Source organism: Procambarus clarkii, chromosome 56 (assembly GCF_040958095.1).
Source record: "Procambarus clarkii isolate CNS0578487 chromosome 56, FALCON_Pclarkii_2.0, whole genome shotgun sequence".
Taxonomy (NCBI): domain Eukaryota; kingdom Metazoa; phylum Arthropoda; class Malacostraca; order Decapoda; family Cambaridae; genus Procambarus; species Procambarus clarkii.
In genome coordinates this window covers 23,538,170-23,557,265 of record NC_091205.1, presented here as the reverse complement: position 1 = coordinate 23,557,265, position 19,096 = coordinate 23,538,170, and the positions used below count along the sequence as shown (strand labels likewise).

General features: G+C 43.3%; 1 protein-coding gene across 1 annotated transcript in view; it reads right to left on the bottom strand.

The window, feature by feature from the left end:
• Window positions 1-18,513, bottom strand: part of LOC123770737 (uncharacterized) — a 120,355-nt gene extending 101,842 nt beyond the window's left edge. The window contains exon 1 of the mRNA XM_069305876.1: window positions 18,403-18,513. The gene's annotated coding sequence lies outside the window, so the exon portion shown is untranslated. The remainder of the gene's footprint in view (window positions 1-18,402) is intronic.
• Window positions 18,514-19,096: the final 583 nt, after the last annotated feature.

Below are 19,096 nucleotides of genomic sequence, written 5' to 3'. Positions count from 1 at the left end.
CCAGACTCGTGTCCGGAAACAATGTAACATTCCAAGACCATTAATCTCACTTTGAGATGATGTTTGGTTTGCTGTTCTTAAGGCCTAACAACCTCTGGAGGGTTATTAAGGCCGTAATACTAGCATACTGATCAAGATTAAAGTATACTTGCTAATTGAAGATAGTTTAGGATTAAAGAAAATTCAGAGGTGTATTCCAGGAATGGATTACACCTCTCAGTGGATACACCGTTTGTCAGTGTAGTATGTCCAATCACAAAAAAATATGAAATATCTGTGAACAGGAGCTAATGTAACACACACACACACACACACACACACACACACACACACACACACACACACACACACACACACACACACACACACACACACACACATAAACACACACACACACACACACACAAAGTTAGGGACTGTGAACTTAATGCTACCGTTCTCTGCACTGCGCGATTTCTATGTCGAAACTAGAGTTGGAAAATAGATTACATATTCTGTACAAGGGAAGGGGTCGAGGCTCTCAGAGTGCTTCCATAATGTCACACATAAGTGTAACCTATCAGTATCTCACAAACAGGAACCTACACAATGGGTGTATACACCGAGGAGTGTAACCCACTTCTCGGTGTATATACACTGAGAGTCTACTTCAGTTCAGGATTGAGTCCAGGACTAATGTCTTGACAACAGAGTCCTGGATACTTGACAACAAGTATCCAGGACTAATGGATACTTGTTGGCCGGTTAGTAAGCATTTGTGTAGCTGTAGTAACCCGCAACACTCCAGAGGTTGATAGACCTTAAGCCCAACACCAAACCAATCTTTACAATAATGTATTATTGCACAATCTGTGGCAATAACAGTAGGAAAATCACACACACACAGAGTGTCTGATGAAGGTGTTATACCACTGTTGAGGGTTCACCTGTGTGGATAAACTACGCCATTGACAGCAATAACACAGTTCCAGGCTCGCCAGAAAACTCCTTTACGGTTCATCAATCACCAAATTCCCGGTGACAGCCATTTAGGCGCTCAGGAACAGCTTCACGGACCAGATTTTTCACCTATATTTTGCATTTTCGAGGAAACGTTGCTACAGCTTTCAAGTCACGCAACTCTTACAATTTTTCGCGACTTTCAAAACTGCTTGAGATAAAGATGTATTAAGACCTGCAATTCAATTTATATATTAACCGTTTGTCCATCCATTTGGGCTGGTCGGCATAGGGACAAGCCTCGCTTTTTGCAAGGTCGGCGTTCGATCCCCGATCATGCAAGTGGTTAGGCAACAGTCCCTCACACCGTCCTTATGTCCTTTCTAAACCTTATATAGTCATACTGGCCTAGCGCTTCTATTCAATTTGCTAGTGTCAAAATTCTTTCATTATATCTTAACATTGCCGTTTACTGTGCAACATACACATTGCAAGAGACAATGTGCAATGTACAACTCGTGTACATTAAGGCATAATTCAAGTGAAATCAGAGTTACGCTTTGAAGAGAAAAAATATGAACGTACGTTTTCTATGGTAATAACGTCTGGTGACGCAAGCAGCCCGTCCTCTGGTGACGCAAGCAGCTCGTCCTCTGCTGACGCAAGCAGCCCGTCCTCTGGTGACGCAAGCAGCTCGTCCTCTGCTGACGCAAGCAGCCCGTCCTCTGGTGACGCAAGCAGCCCGTCCTCTGGTGACGCAAGCAGCTCGTCCTCTGCTGACGCCAGCAACCCGTCCTCTGGTGACGCAAGCAGCCCGTCCTCTGCTGACGCAAGCAGCCCGTCCTCTGCTGACGCAAGCAGCCCGTCCTCTGCTGACGCAAGCAGCCCGTCCTCTGCTGACGCAAGCAGCCCGTCCTCTGCTGACGCAAGCAGCCCGTCCTCTGCTGACGCAAGCAGCCCGTCCTCTGGTGACGCAAGCAGCTCGTCCTCTGCTGACGCCAGCAACCCGTCCTCTGGTGACGCAAGCAGCCCGTCCTCTGCTGACGCAAGCAGCCCGTCCTCTGCTGACGCAAGCAGCCCGTCCTCTGCTGACGCAAGCAGCCCGTCCTCTGCTGACGCAAGCAGCCCGTCCTCTGCTGACGCAAGCAGCCCGTCCTCTGCTGACGCAAGCAGCCCGTCCTCTTAAGGTTTCCCAATACGGACTCACCAACCGTTCAACAACGGAAATTAGTACGGCTACCGGCGAATTATGCGACAAATATAATTGACTTTCATTAATGTAGTTACCAAAGCCTGAATCCTAATGACATATAATGAGGGTAGAAAGTATATGACGTTCGGTTTGTCTAAGTTACACAACCAGACTAAATGGCTTTTCAACGGCCATTGCTCAAGTGAGCAGCCTCGCTCGCAAGAGTCGGAATTCAAAATTCAAAATTCAAATTCAAATTTTTAATCAGGTAAAGGTACATACATAGAAGATGAATTACAAGCATAATGTGGGATTTATAGTTAATGTCAATTAGGATATATAAGTACAGTTTAAGGAATCGAACTGCAATTAACAGCCACTAAGTCAATCTCTATGACGGGTGCTTAACCGCGAGGAAGTTATCAGGGGAAAGCGCCAAGCCATTACGACTGTATAGCCCTGGGAAGGGGGTCAGGATAAGGATTTGGAATGGGACGGGTGCCCAACCACTTGGACGGTCGGGGATTGAACGCCGACCTGCAGGAAGCGAGACCGGCGCTCTACCGTCCAGCCCAAGTGGTTGGGTTGTCCCGTACCTTATATGAGTATCCATCCTCAGCCTCGTCATTGTGTGCATAATATTTAGAAGCATAATTAAGCAAACCATAAATCATAATTGTGATAGTATAATAAAATAATAATTAATATTTAATAAGAACTTTAAAGGTTTGGTTATAATGAGTGCTTTCTATTCTCTCATGCAAGGCCAAGGGTCCTTAATTTACCTTGTGGAAACCATACAATAATTTGTATAGTATTATTTTCCATAATATTACCAGTCTGGGGAAATATCAGTGGTTCATTGTATCATTAATTGAACGATCCATTTCGTTGGTGGCAGGTCATTAACATCTGTATAATGATCCGTACTGTGTATAATGACCATATATCAAACCAGATAACCAGAGAGGAGCTATCAGGGGTAAAGCACCAAGCCATTACGACTATATAGCAGTTGGAAGGGGGTCAGGATTAGGATTAGGGATGGGGACGGGGGGGGGGGGGGGAGGAATGGTGCCCAACCACTTAAAAGATCGAGAACTGAACGCCGACACACAGCACAGCTCCTGTGCCAGGTAAGTCCACTACGGGCTCACCACAGCTCGTGCTAATTGTCCCGCTCCTGTGCCAGGTAAGTTACGGGCTCACCATAGCCCGTGCTACTTGGAATTTGTTTCGAGTAGCTGAATCTATAACAACAAACAACAAAATGAACGCCGACCTGCATGAAGCGAGACCATCGCTCTACCGTCCAGTCCAAGTGGTTGGCTTCCAGATAACTCGAACAATTGTTTATATTATTGATACACTTTTTTAACTTCAGAATGCGAACGCGAGTGTAACGAGGAGCTGCATGGGAAGGGAACCCACCAGCCGCGTCCTCGAAGCCACAGGTAATGGACGAACATCAACGAACGAGCGTTTGGGAGTCTGAAGAACGTCTCTCACGCGCGTGCAAGCGGCGCAAACAGCCACAACGTGCGTGTGAACGGTGGTAAATGTTGTTAATACGAAGGAAATTCAGAGTCAGTTATATATAATTTAGTTTCCACATTCATCACTGGGACCTGTTGATCGGGTCAGTGTGTCGAGCATGTCCAGGATGCAAGCTGGAGCGTAGTAGCTACGTCCTCGGCAAATCTGATTCGTGAGCGTTATTTTGGAGCCGAATTCTGGCTCACTGCACATATTTGCAGTATAAATTACGACTTTTTATACCGAAAATATGCCAATTTCTGAACACGGCGAGGGTCACATTTTACCCAAACCCTCCTGCAGTTTTCAAAATATCGGAAATCTGATATCAATATCATCATCATATCATCATCATATTTATATCAATAAAATATCAATTCTGATAGAAATTACCTACTTCAAATTATCTGTTAGATTAAGGACCTGCCCGAAACGCTGCGCGTACTAGTGGCTTTACAAGAATGTAAATACTGTACTATCCAATGTATTCTCACAAACCCAATGTACCTTCTTGTATATATATATATAAATAAATAAATAAATAAATAAATACCTAAAGCCACTAGTACGCATAGCATTACGAGCAAATGGGGGTAGTAAAGTCATACACAGGCTTCATAATTCAGCAACTAATGGCGCGTTTTCTGATTGTGAGAACCGTATACTGATACCAATATATCATTGCTATGATACATTAGGTTAGGTTAGGTTATGTTGGTAAGGTTAGGAAGGTTCTAAAATCCATTGACGAAAAGTGTTGAGTACGAAACAAAATAGTTTACCAAAATAGAATTTCCATTTTCTTCTTATACTTCAATATAGAAAACCTAATAATGAGCAGGTAAATGAGTAACTTAAATAATGTGTTGAATAGGCGATATTTTTTCATATTTTTAATTAATTCTAAGCCTTCGGTTGCACAACATATATATTATTCAAATAAGACGTAAAGAACCATATAATTTTCTAATTGTAGTACTCTTTCTTACTTTTATTCTTCTTCTTATGAAAAATACAGTATTCAATCCCTTTTTACTGACTCTTATTACTAAATAAAAATGCAACACCTTTATTAGCTCCTGATCGTATTTCATTACCACAACCTTTATCTAATTCTGTCACGACCTCAAACATGAGCACCTGAGCGCTTGCTTTATTCCTCGACTACGTTCTATAATAATAAATTATTCTATTCTCTACTGCCCGAAATACAATGCCCGAAATTGTATACCATTGCCCGAAATTCTTGTAAAGCCACTAATAATGCGTGTTAGTGTCTTTACAAGAATGTTAAAACATCAATGGAATGTACTCTCATAAACCCAATGTATCTTTGTGTATATATATAAATAAATAAATCTATTCGTTCATTTATGCTCTACATTGAGGAAATCTGAATATTTTGCTTGCTGCTACAAGGGTTCAAATGCTATGCCTATATAAAATTCACGTTGTCCGGGGACAGGATGACTGTAGACTTATGAAGGCTCCCCCTAGGTCGTCTACCGCCCTTCTTGAGGTAATCTTAAGAGGATTTCGGGGCTTTAGTGTCCCCGCGGCCCGGTCCGCGACCAGGCCTCCACCTCCAGGAAGCAGCCCGTGACAGCTGACTAACACCCAGGTACCTATTTTACTGCTAGGTAACAGGGGCATAGGGTGAAAGAAACTCTGCCCATTGTTTCTCGCCGGCGCCCGAGATCGAACCCGGGACCACAGGATCACAAGTCCAGCGTGCTGTCCACTCGGCCGACCGGCTCCCCACCCTTGCCCAAGATGCAGCCCACATCTTGTAGAAGTAAGTAAATATTCACTTACTTCCACGTAACTATTCACTGCTAGGTGAACATCGGAATCGGGTGAAAGGAAACGTGCCTAACCACATCTATCTTACCCGGGGAATGAACCCGAATGTCCCGGTTGTGAGTCGAGAACGTCGACCACTGTGCTACAAGACCTATATACCGTGTCTTTAAATGGAAACAGCAAAGAAAACATTCTTGAGAAATTCAAATTTTTACTATAAAATGTTTGAACAAAGAACATAGGAGTAATGTACAAGGGACTGGAGTTAAACAAACTATAATGAAGCCACCATTACAATTTGAGAAATTGAGAAAGTTCAAGAAAAAAAATGAATCAATAAAAAGAGGAGACTTAAAGATGAGAGAAGATCAATAAAGTTTACTTATAACTGTACAGATACCACTATGACACGCTGGTATTGTGCAGTAGTCAGCACTGAGACGCGTGGTAGTTAATAAGTCTCTTCTTCTTCTTCAGTCCACCACAACAATAATACAACACAGGACTAGCACGAATTATCTACGAATTTTGTATGAGGGCATCCACGTGTTCCCTCGTTATATTGTCTTATCTTTCTGTATGTTTCTGTAGGTTTATGTTTCTGTCTTCCTATGTGTCACTGTTTGTATCTGTTTCTCTCTCTCTCTCTGTCCATTTCTTTGGTCAGTTTATCTGCCTGACTCTCTTTCTCTCTTTTTTTTCTGTTCTATATTTGCCTGTCTTTGTATGTTTCTCTTGTTTGACTTTGTTTTTTTGTATGTCTTTCTGTTTGTCTACCTTTTTATTTCTTTCTCTCTGTCTCTCTCTCTGTCGGTCTCTATGTCTCTCGCTGTTTGACTGTCTCCCTCTCTACATGCGTGTCAATATCTGTGTGTCTCTGTCTATTTGTTTGTCTCTCTTGGTCTGCCTGACTCTTGATTCTTTGTCTCCCTCTCTTTGTAAGTCTTCCTCGGTATATCTCTGTCTGTCTGTCTCTCTGTATCTGACTGTGTCTCTATGGCTGTCTGTCTCTCATGTTTCTATGTATCAGCCTGTGGACCATACACTATACAATAACTGCACAATGGGTACGCTACCTTCCAATGCCTTACGCCCGTATAATGGGTATGGCAATTACACAAAAATTGATTTTCTTACGAGAATTATCAGGAAAATGTGTTTCTTACTCTTCTGTTGACAGATGGCAGGAACAGCCAGCATGGTGATGTCCTCCTGATCAACTTGATCCCGTAACTAGACTCACTAAACAATCCCAACACGGTAGCAAAGAAAAGCTACCGTCTTAAAGCAAAAATCAGTGATATTAGATAAAGTCCAGAGTAGCAAAAGTAAAATGTTAATAGCGGAATTAGAAACAGTGGCAGGAGCAGTGGGTGGAAACCGCAGAAGTAGGAGCAGAAGGCACAGGAGCAGTAGTACAAGAGCAGAATCAACATGAAAAGTAGAAGATGATCAGCAGCATCACCAGAAGAAGGAACAGCAGCTGGAGTAGCATCAGAAGCAGCAGCATTAGGATCAGCACCATAAGCAGCAGGCGCAAAAACCTACAGAGGACTACACTCAAATATCCTTCCATCAGAGAAGCCCTGGCTCCACGCACGAGGGCAGTAGCAAGGCATAACAGACCGGCAGCACCAGCACAAGACTACCAATTCAGATCAAGAGCTCCTCTCTCTCGCATGTTCCTTTTTGAAGAGGATGTCTCCAACGAAAAGCAGAAAGCTGGTCCTCGTGAAAGCAGCCCTCGACTCCTCTCAAGCGTGATGGACGGCCGGGTTGGAGTGGTTGGACAACTCAACAACTTGAGGAACAAGCTCTCCAATCCCAGGTTAAGTGAGGCAAAATCATGAGAAGTGGACAGTGAGAGAGCTTCAGCAGGTCCTCAAGCAACAAATTGTTACGATAGTGATACTATAAGATCAACGAATATGTTGATCAACGAACATATTTTTGGTCAACTATGACCGCCAGTAATGCGGTCATATTTGACCAAATATGTTTGATACAAACGCCTGCTGCCCATTATACAACAATTTGATTAATACCTTTCCAGTAAGGACAGGAATATCAGAATTGAGAGAGGTGATGAACAGATTTCATCTTGGGTCATTACTAAAGCCCATTTTTTGCAATACATTGTAAAATAAACTGAACAGTTGCTAGAGATGGCCTGAGACACGGCTACTCGACTTCAACTCTGACAAAGGCAAGGTTACGATGATAGTAGGAGAGAGATGGCCTCAAATACAGAACAGAATGAGGGGGAAGGTTCTTCCCACTTCTGAGAAAGAGAAATGCTTAGGAGTAGACATAATTCCAAATCAAACACCTATGTAACCCATCAGCGAAATAACGTCGGCAGCTTGAGCGAAACAGGCAAACAGTTAGTAAGAGATAGATAGATAGATAGATAGATAGATAGATAGATAGATAGATAGATAGATAGATAGATAGATAGATAATATTTAGAAAGGTTTAGAAGATAAGGGCATCGCTGAGTGGAGTAACAAGTACGTCAGTACAATATGTTTGTTAACGCTTGACTATGTTCTACGGCTGTTCTGAAGACGAGAGAGCCTACAAGAGGCAGGTCAGTAGGTCTTGAGTCAGTAGGACTTGAGTCAGTAGGTCTTGAGTCAAATCAGTAGATATCAAACAAATAAGTGAATCTCCACCCTTATCCCAATGCTCTCAAAAGTATGGGGGGCGGAAGCCACGTTGATTTGGGGTCCTTGATGTATGTACCTGTGTCTCCATGGCTGTGTAGCAAAGAGGAACATGACACAGCATAAGAGATTATAAATGAGACTTGACCAAGTAAATAGGGACACAATGTTCAGATGAAGGGGACATACAAATGACCTACAGAGATGTCAGAAGGAATTTCCTCTGTTTAGGAGTCGAAAATACATAGAACCGATTGGCTGGGGAAGTTGTTGAAGCCAATTTGATACAAAGTTTTGCGTGTAAATATGAACTACTAATAAAATATTGAGATAATAAGGGTTAAAAGATAGGGCCAGATACACACACACACACACACACACACACACACACACACACACACACACACACACACACACACACACACACACACACACACACACACACACACACACACACCAGGGTAACGAAGCAACGCCTCCCAACAAAACTGTGAGAACACTGCTGCAGGCGACGGTGATGGCTAACTTGTGTCCCTCGGGTGCTGGGACACCCGCCTGCTGGGATGTCCCTCGCGTGCTGGGACACCCGCCGGCTGGGATGTCCCTCGCGTGCTGGGACACCCGCCGGCTAGGATGCACGCAGACACAAACACAACACAAGACACCCACAAGTGTTACGTGGTCACACTTACTGACCCAAAGAACAAAATTAAATTACATGAACATTCTCATGCAGCTTGGTGTTAAATATTAAAAGTTTAGTTCTTGTTAAATATTGTTACTTGTGTGTGGTGTCTTGCGGGGTCTGTAGCGCAGTAGCCTACACACTCAGCTCACAACTGAGAATTCCAGGTTCGATTCGCTTGCGAGAGAAAGATGATTGGGGAGGTTTCCTGTTATCTGATGCCTGTATTTACCTAGTAGTAAACAGGTACCTGGGAGTTAGGCAACTGTTGCGGGGTTGCATCTTGAGGATGTAAACATAGGCTCTTACCTAATAATTATTCCGAGTGGAAAAGCTCTCAGCCATCTCAACTCGTAAGAGCATCTGCTTAAATTCCCTTTAGAAATATCTCGTGATTTTGTAATACAGTATTTGCTTTAAAATTGTGTTTTGGTTCCGTCTTATCTACCTCTTATTTATGTCTATTCTATCCATCTATTACAAGCACTGAACGAGTTCTTTTTTGCACCTCTATTCTTAGTATCTTTCCCAGTTTCCGTCTGTGGTTTCTCACTATGTTTAACATAAAGAATTCGATTTTATCCACTGTTTCTATTTCTCTTAGTACCTTACACATCTGAATCATGTCTCATCAGGGTACTCTCTCCTTTCACCTGCTTGAAGAATAAATTATCTTAACCTACTCGTAGTTCAGGTTTCTACATGTCTTGTAAGATATCTCTGTACCTTCTCAGTTTTATTTATGTGTTTTCGGAAGGTGTGGTTTCCATGATGTGGCTGCAGACTCCAGAACTGGTCTGACATAGGTTGTGCATAATGAGTTGAAGTAATCCTTGTTAATGCTTCGAGAAGTGTTCTAATGTGTGATAGTATTATGCATGATCTTCACATTATTTGATTAATGTTTGCTTTCAGTATGAGGTTTAGTCAAATTTTCACACCTGGGTATTTATCATTTTCCCAGTTGCCTGCTTCTTTGTCTCTATTGTTCTTCCATTCTCAAAGTTTTGCCTTTCCTGTGGTTAAGTTTCAAGAGTGATTTATCTGACATTTTTTTATGCATCTTTAGAGACTTTAACTGTTCTTATTTCCTCTCATGATTAACATCATTTTGTGAATAGTGCCATAAATGATTCAATCGTAAGTAGGTCATTTAGATATAAAGGACAAAAAAAGAGGGACTTTGAGCCGGTCATTGTAGCACATCACTCCTTACCTCTTAACATTCTGATTTTGCCTCTCACAATGACCGTCTCTTTCCCGTCAGGCAATTCCCCACACTCTGTCTCGATTCTTCCCTATTATTTCATCTTGATTTTACATTTTATAAGAGAGTCTCTTGTGTGAAACTGTATCAGATGCAATCTGATAGTCAAGAACAATTAAATTCGCCCACTCCTCTTTCTCCCTCTTCTCTCTGATTTTGCTTGTTCAACCTCATCTTTATTTCTCGCTTTATTTCTTTCTTTATTCACGGGCATGAATAGCCCGTAAGTGGTGGCCCTTTTGAGCCATTACCAGTATCAAGAGCTGATACTGGAGATCTGTGGAGGTGCGACTGCACCCTGCGTGACGGGAGATGTCTCCCGTGACACGAGTGCTGGCACGAGGTATCTCTTATCACCAGAGGGAGTTGCATATTTCAATTATATGATATCAAATACTCCGTTTTTGTTTTTAATATCGTTGGTATTCGATCGACCAGTATAGTAGTGGTAGTAGTAGTAGTAGTAGTAGCAGGAGCATGAGCATAAGTAGCAGTATCAGCAATAGTTTTTTTGTTTATTATAATTTTCTACCACAGACGTGGCCACATATTAACAATGCTAACCAACATATAAACATTTTCTTGTGTCCTCCATGGACAGGGTTAGAGATAGTAACAGTAATATCATTAGGAACAGCAAGCCCAACAGCAGAAATAGATTAGTTGAAGAAACAACATTAGCTATAGTGGTGGTATCAAGAGAATACATCATAAATGTAGCATTTATAATGATTTCGGAACAACAAAGCAGGTGCATCCAATTGCCTCCCAACCGTAAAGTAGACCCTGTAAGAAGGAGACCCAGTAAGACCCACCCACCCTCCAAGGAGACGCGGTAAGACCCGCCAAAGAGACCTTCTGAGATTCGCTAGAACGCTCCCCAACGTAAATATCTCCCACATTTCCCCTCGCTGGCTTGTTCCAGTGACTAATAAAACATTCCCCTATAACTCTCCACACTACCCGACTCTGCCTCTCCTCCTCCTTCTCCCTGACCGCATGCCAAGTTCTCCCCGCGCCCAGATTAAGGAGACAACATGGCGAATATCCAAGATAGCCGATTAGATGTTTACATACCAGGCGAATGTAACCGATATGACGCGCATGGCGGAGTAGCCGACGTTTACTGCCGACTGATGCTGGGTTATGGTGCCATGTGGGAGGGTGTGAGCCGAGGTGGTTGGGCAGTGTTATGCTTACCTCTCCTCGGGCGGGGGATGCTGATCTTCAGCGGGAGATTTAGTATTATTATTATTATTATTATTATTATTATCTTTCGTGGGAACATAAATTATTTGAGAGGATAATTCTTATTCTTATTCCAGAATTATTCTTATTCCAGAGAGGATACTGCTCATATTCACTTCTATGTTCACTGTATCTTCAGACAGTGAAGATGCTGCTCATATTCACAGGACATGATACATAAGAAGAGATAGCTGTAGCTTACGTTTATCAGATGCGAGAAGTGGACGTAGCATAAATAATTCAATTCTGCCGAGGAGAGAGTAGCTGAGATTTTACACAGAGAGAGAGAGAGAGAGAGAGAGAGAGAGAGAGAGAGAGAGAGAGAGAGAGAGAGAGAGAGAGAGAGAGAGAGAGAGAGAGAGAGAGAGAGAGAGAGAGAGAGATAGAGATAGAGATAGAGATAGAGATAGAGATATAGATAGAGAGAGAGAGAGAGAGAGAGAGAGAGAGAGAGAGAGAGAGAGAGAGAGAGAGAGAGAGAGAGAGAGAGAGAGAGAGAGAGAGAGAGAGAGAGAGATAGAGAGAGAGAGATAGAGAGAGAGAGCTAGAGATAGAGATAGAGAGAGAGAGAGAGAGAGAGAGAGAGAGAGAGAGAGAGAGAGAGATAGAGATAGAGAGAGAGAGATAGAGATAGAGATAGAGATAGAGATAGAGAGAGAGAGAGAGAGAGAGAGATAGAGATAGAGAGATAGAGATAGAGATAGAGAGATAGAGAGAGATAGATAGATGTGGCGTGACTATTCTGGGGGAATGGAAGATGTGGCGTAGTTCTGTTGGAAAGATATATATAGTTTATTTCTGATTTTTTTTATTACCGAATCAAACCTACCCCAACCTAATCTCCCCTCCTAGGCAAAGTATGCATAATCCTAGGCAAAAGATAGTAAAGATATGTACTATACAACCCTAGGAAGGGCAAGGTAAGGTGTAATGCCTTTTAATGCCTTCGTGCACGAAAACAAAACGTTCACTCTCGGTATCATAATTTTAATAGAGAACTCTCCAAAATTCACTAAAGTTTTTTTTTTCGAACCAAAAGGCTGCTAGGAATCCCCCCCAGTGCCTCTCCTCATGATTTTTCCAGAGGGAGATCTGCTAATGAAATTCAGAGTAAAAAAAAATTATTATTAAAATATCCAATACAGCTACCATGTTGCTGATTGGCCGATGGACTGTTGGGAACTGTGGAAGCGGGGGTGGGGGAGTGGAGGGAATGTAGAGATATAGGGAAAGAGGAATGGAAATCGGAAAGGATGGATATATGGATTGGATGATTGTATAAGGTAGATAGAAGGGATGATGGAGGTTTAGTTCGAATTAGGACAGGGGAAGTTAAAATTAGATGAGAGAGATGAGGAAAAACAGGACAGAGAGAGAAGGTCGTAGTATGGTTAGACAGGACAGAGAGAAGGTCGTAGTATGGTTAGACAGGACAGAGAGAAGGTCGTAGTATGGTTAGACAGGACAGAGAGAGAAGGTCGTAGTATGGTTAGACAGGACAGAGAGAGAGAAGGTCGTAGTATGGTTAGACAGGACAGAGAGAGAGAAGGTCGTAGTATGGTTAGACAGGACAGAGAGAGGAGGTCGTAGTATGGTTAGGCAGGACAGAGAGAGGAGGTCGTAGTATGGTTAGACAGGACAGAGAGAGAAGGTCGTAGTATGGTTAGACAGGACAGAGAGAGAGAAGGTCGTAGTATGGTTAGACAGGACAGAGAGAGAGAAGGTCGTAGTATGGTTAGACAGGACAGAGAGAGAAGGTCGTAGTATGGTTAGACAGGACAGAGAGAGGAGGTCGTAGTATGGTTAGACAGGACAGAGAGAGGAGGTCGTAGTATGGTTAGACAGGACAGAGAGAGGAGGTCGTAGTATGGTTAGACAGGACAGAGAGAGGAGGTCGTAGTATGGTTAGACAGGACAGAGAGAGGAGGTCGTAGTATGGTTAGACAGGACAGAGAGGAGGTCGTAGTATGGTTAGACAGGACAGAGAGAGGAGGTCGTAGTATGGTTAGACAGGACAGAGAGAGGAGGTCGTAGTATGGTTAGACAGGACAGAGAGAGGAGGTCGTAGTATGGTTAGACAGGACAGAGAGAGGAGGTCGTAGTATGGTTAGACAGGACAGAGAGAGGAGGTCGTAGTATGGTTAGACAGGACAGAGAGAGGAGGTCGTAGTATGGTTAGACAGGACAGAGAGAGGAGGTCGTAGTATGGTTAGACAGGACAGAGAGAGGAGGTCGTAGTATGGTTAGACAGGACAGAGAGAGGAGGTCGTAGTATGGTTAGACAGGACAGAGAGAGAGAGAAGGTCGTAGTATGGTTAGACAGGACAGAGAGAGGAGGTCGTAGTATGGTTAGACAGGACAGAGAGAGAAGGTCGTAGTATGGTTAGACAGGACAGAGAGAGGAGGTCGTAGTATGGTTAGACAGGACAGAGAGAGAAGGTCGTAGTATGGTTAGACAGGACAGAGAGAGAGAAGGTCGTAGTATGGTTAGACAGGACAGAGAGAGGAGGTCGTAGTATGGTTAGACAGGACAGAGAGAGAGAAGGTCGTAGTATGGTTAGACAGAACAGAGAGAGAGAAGGTCGTAGTATGGTTAGACAGAACAGAGAGAGAGAAGGTCGTAGTATGGTTAGACAGAACAGAGAGGGCAGATCGTACTGGGGTTCAGACGAAGCAAGAGAAAGAATGCTCTTCTATTTCAATAAAGACTGGCGGTTCAAAGCCTGTGGCTCGCGTAGTATCCCACACATGGTAAAGTTTGACCATTCTTCTACACAGATGCTGCAAGGTGCCTCATCTGTGTGTACAATGGCTGCCTTCCATACTGTATTCCACCCTCCCACCTTCCATCTCTACTCCATCTCCGTGTTTCTATTTTCATCCTTCAATTCTTTCTCCCCCATGACCCTACTGCTTCTGCCTGTCTCTAACTCTTTCTCGCTCTTTCCTTCATTCCCTCCTCCTCCTCCTCTCTCTCCCTCTGTCTACTCTTATTCGTTTCCAACATTTACGAATGGTGTAGGATTTGTCCCCAGTGAAGTACAAAAGGTTGGTCTTCTCATCTGTTTTAGTGTTAGTAAATTTAGTAACTTCTTGTTTGTTTATGTTAATATCAAAGTAACAGTCATAACTGAATGAATTTAGTCTCTATTCCAGCGTCGTGAATTAAATATTTAAATTCGTTTGTTATAAAGTGTGTCTGAAACCCTCTTAATTAATGTAAATAATATTTAGTTTGATTATAAAATACACTAGAAATTGTGCAGTGAGGGAGGACAATGAGTCACAATAACGGGGCTGAAGATATAATGACCAAACCACACATCAGAAGACGGATTAACGACGACGTTTCGGTCCGTCCTGGACCATCATCTTCCACGGTAAAGCCTTATCTTACTCTCTTATCTTATATATATATTGGCCTGTACCTTCCCTTCCTTTGATACGACTTGCCAGTGATACGGACCAAAATGTTGGCCTTTTTCCATTTTCTAATGTGTGGTTTCGGTCATCAATGATGAGTCACAATAACGTGGCTAAAGTATGTTGACCAGACCACACACTAGAAGGTGAAGGGACGAAGACTTTTCGGTCCGCCCTGGACCATTCTCAAGTCGATTGTAAATCGTCCAGGACGGACCGAAACGTCGTCGTGTCCCTTCACCTTCTAGTGTGTGGTCTGGTCATCGACTTAGGTTAAGTTTGATCCCAGACACAGTAGGGCCTTTAGGCCCAAACCTTTAATGTAGAAAGTTTATGAGTATTTCAGAGCGTCCAAATGACTCCATCCGCGCGAGTCGGATGCATTCTTCACGCCCTTGGAGGTCGTCCTCAAGCTTGGACGCCATCATGCATTATATAACCCTAGCCTGATATATCGCCGCCAGTCAAGCTCACACTTGGGGAAGTTTTCCTCTCGTAAAAAAAACTCATTAAATAGTTCCTGTCCCTCTTCACCCCCCCTCCAACTACCCCTCTGTTATCCACCAATCCTCTCTTGGTTTTATATCGGAGGTAACCGGTTGCAGCTTTAATACACAACCAATCTCGGGAGATATCACAGATTTTTACGATATCGTAGCTTGTAAGTAGGTTTTTTGATTGGTTTTATTATTTTCGTTATGATTAAGGCTATGGCAGGTTACCTTGGCTCACAGTCTCTTCTGATTCCTACAGCCACTCTAGCCTGGGTCTTTATTATTAAGCTCTCACCCTCCCTCCCTCATCACCCTGACCCCCTCAGAGTTCTGCCTCTCACTAGATAATCCCCCAACCCCCCTCCCTTCACCCCTCCCATCCCTTCACCACCCCCTCCCTTCACCACCCCCTCCCTTCACCACCCCCTCCCTTCACCACCCCCTCCCTTCACCACCCCCTCCCTTCACCACCCCCTCCCTTCACCACCCCCTCCCTTCACCCCTCCCATCCCTTCACCACCCCCTCCCTTCACCACCCCCTCCCTTCACCACCCCCTCCCTTCACCACCCCCTCCCTTCACCACCCCCTCCCTTCACCACCCCCTCCCTTCACCACCCCCTCCCTTCATCACCCCCTCCCTTCATCACCCCCTCCCTTCACCACCCCCCTCCCTTCAATCATCACCTCTTCACTCTCTCACCTCACCAGGTTCTATAATGTTATTTGTATATCTTTTTATGTGCCTCAAATTTATCGATTGTTTTTGCTCTATATCCTCACCCTCAACACTCACAATCACACACAATCTCCACAAGTCACACGCACGTCCTCCCCATAACAGGCTCAACTCAGTCCAACCTCCATTTCAGTTAGGTCGTCTTCAAGACATCATTGCTCTAGGTCCTGTCACCCACTGTAAACTTTGGTGCCATTTTCCTATCTCAACATGCAACAGTCCCCCCCCCCCCGCACGTACCTAGTCTTTCATCGTCCTCTCTCTCACGGTATGTCCCCAGTGACGCTCTCTCGCCGTCCTCTCTACACCCCAAGTGTCTCCGGTCTCCGACACCTCTGGCCGTCCTCTCTACACCCCAAGTGTCTCCGGTCTCCGACACCTCTGGCCGTCCTCTCTACACTTCTGTACTGGCCTCCTGCTGCTCTTCTCACCTAGACACCCACAGGACGGTCTTCTCCTTTAACGCGTCAGCAGACTACTTTTCACTATCCCTGTAAAGCTCCTGGTTCACTACACTCCAACGTTGTCATAACATTCCCACTAAATACCTCACCACTCCATTACTCTCCCCACTAAACGCCCACTTTCCTCTCCCCACTAGCTAAGCACGCAGTCTCCTCACCCCACTAAACACCCCAGCGCGCCCCGGGTCCGTCCTGGTACAGTGTTCAATATTCCAATGTCTCTGCAAGCCTTTATGAGCGGCATATTTCATTCCCAGTGATGGTCAGGACGACGCTAAGATCGGCCGGAATAGCTGGCTCCTTAAGATATATATATATCCCAGCAAACTCACAATATAACTGCAATGTTGCAGTAACTTTATAATGTTCTGAAAGTTATAAAAAAATAACATTGTGTGTTTGCTTAAGGCTGTGGTGAGTGTCCTATCTGGAGACTGCACAGTGACCCCCCAATTGAGGTAGAACTAGCCCGTCTCTTCGCGTTCTTTGAGCTGCTATTATCTAGGCTCTCATCACAGGACTGCTCGGAAGTAAAGTGTGACCGTGTTCCTGTTATTCAGCAAATATTGGAGATCATAACATCTGAGAATATCCTTGTTGCTTTCAAAGCGAGTAAGACCTCTGCTCCTGGCCCAAGACGAGTCACCACGCAACTCTGATCAGGGTATTCACTGTTCAAGCTATGGTTAGTCAACTAATCCTTACCACTACCCTTTTGCAAGAAAAACAGTGATGATACTTAGGAAGCCCAAATCAGAAACTCCATCCCACTATTGCCCCATCACCATGTCATCTAGGAGAGGCTGTTTTACAGGCTACAGAGTAGCAGACTCTTCAAGGCAGTTAGGACCAACAGACTGCAGAAGGCTTTCGTTCTTGTGGACGATAGCAATAAAAACTGGTGATTTTTTTGCCAATCTGATTTTTTTTTCAGTAATGATTTATTGGACTTTAAAAAGGCAAAGTCTCTGCATGAAAATATATATAGATAAATATATTTATATAGGTATATATATATACATAGATAATTTTTTAAGTGATGGAAGCTGAAAGTGTAGACTTTTTGGAGAATTTTTAACATTCTTCCTAGACGGAAATTTTGACACCTGAATCCAGGACATGTCCTTGAAATTACGGACGGATGGCAACCCTAATATATATAATATATTGTCCGTTCGTTTATTATGCCCCCCATACCCATCTTGTGGACGGTATTTCGCACATACTGTCTGATAAAAAGAAAATGGGGAACGGTGAAGAGAACGGAAAAAGACGAGGGGTAACGCACGCAATAATTGGTCTTCCTTTATTGTCTGTCTGATGAGGTAGCTTGACCTATATTTATCTGAGGGCAACCACCTCTCTAGCGGCCTAAAGGGGAGAGGAAGCTGGCACCTTGTCAAAGATTCCCTCCTCATTTTCCCTGATAATTTTGTTCCAGCTGAATTCAATTATTACTTAACCTATACCTATAATAGGTTAAGTAATGATTGTAATTACGAAGCAATAAGATGCTTATCTTAACATACTAAGAAGGTTAGGTAAGGTCGGTGTTTTCTATGAAGCTTTTCAAGGTAAACTAGTATGTTAAGTATGTCACATATGCACGTATTTAATAAGTCAATATTGACTATACGAAAGTGCGAGAACGGGTTGAATTGGCACCTATCACGTATAATTGCGAGTGGCGCTTGTTTTCAATACCAAGTTGTGTCTTCTGCAGTGGTACTCCCCTGACAAATTTTATACAAAAATAAATGTTTTAGTGTTAACAAATGTACAATATGGACTGTGACTACAATAACCCTTTCCAATATAAACCACTTCACCCTCTCGTCTCAATATGCTATCAATTTCCTCACCTACCTTGAGGGTAGAGTTGAAGCCAATTTTTTGGGAGATATCACATTCCAGACTTGGGAATTGGATAACGAGACCTTCCACTCACCTGTTTCATCATATTCCAGGTCCTGCCCTCTGGAAGGAGTTTATCCCTTATTTGCTGGTAGGATGGGTCCGACTCACCCATGGCCCGAAGGTGGCAGATTTTGTCCCCATCTGCAGAATGATTTTACAGTTTTAGGTTCCAGGTTTGATTCCAACAGCAGGACTGAAATATTTAGATATGTTTTCCTGTCACTTGATGCCTCTGATGATCTAGCAATTAATATGTACGAGGGAGTTAGGCAACTGCTGTGGGTTGCATCCTAGGGTAAGGTTATATATATGGAACCAATGTGTGCCTGCATATGTTGCATATTTGGCTGTATTGCATGTTACATATACTGTATGTGGTTGTTTGGAATGTTATATATATATATATATATATATATATATATATATATATATATATATATATATATATATATATATATATATATATATATATATATATATATGTGTGACCATCTAGCATGTTACACATATGCATGCCATGTTGCACATATGTGGTTCACATTCGATGATTCGGAGGATCAACATCCCCGCGGCCCATTCTGTGGCCAGTCCTCCTGGTTTGTGATCTGGTCAACTGGGCTGTTCGATGCAGCTGCTCGCAGCCTGACGCATGAGCCACAGCCTGGTTGATCAGGTATCCTTTAGTGTTTAGTGATTTTTGTTAATATTGTGAGAGGTCGGTTAGT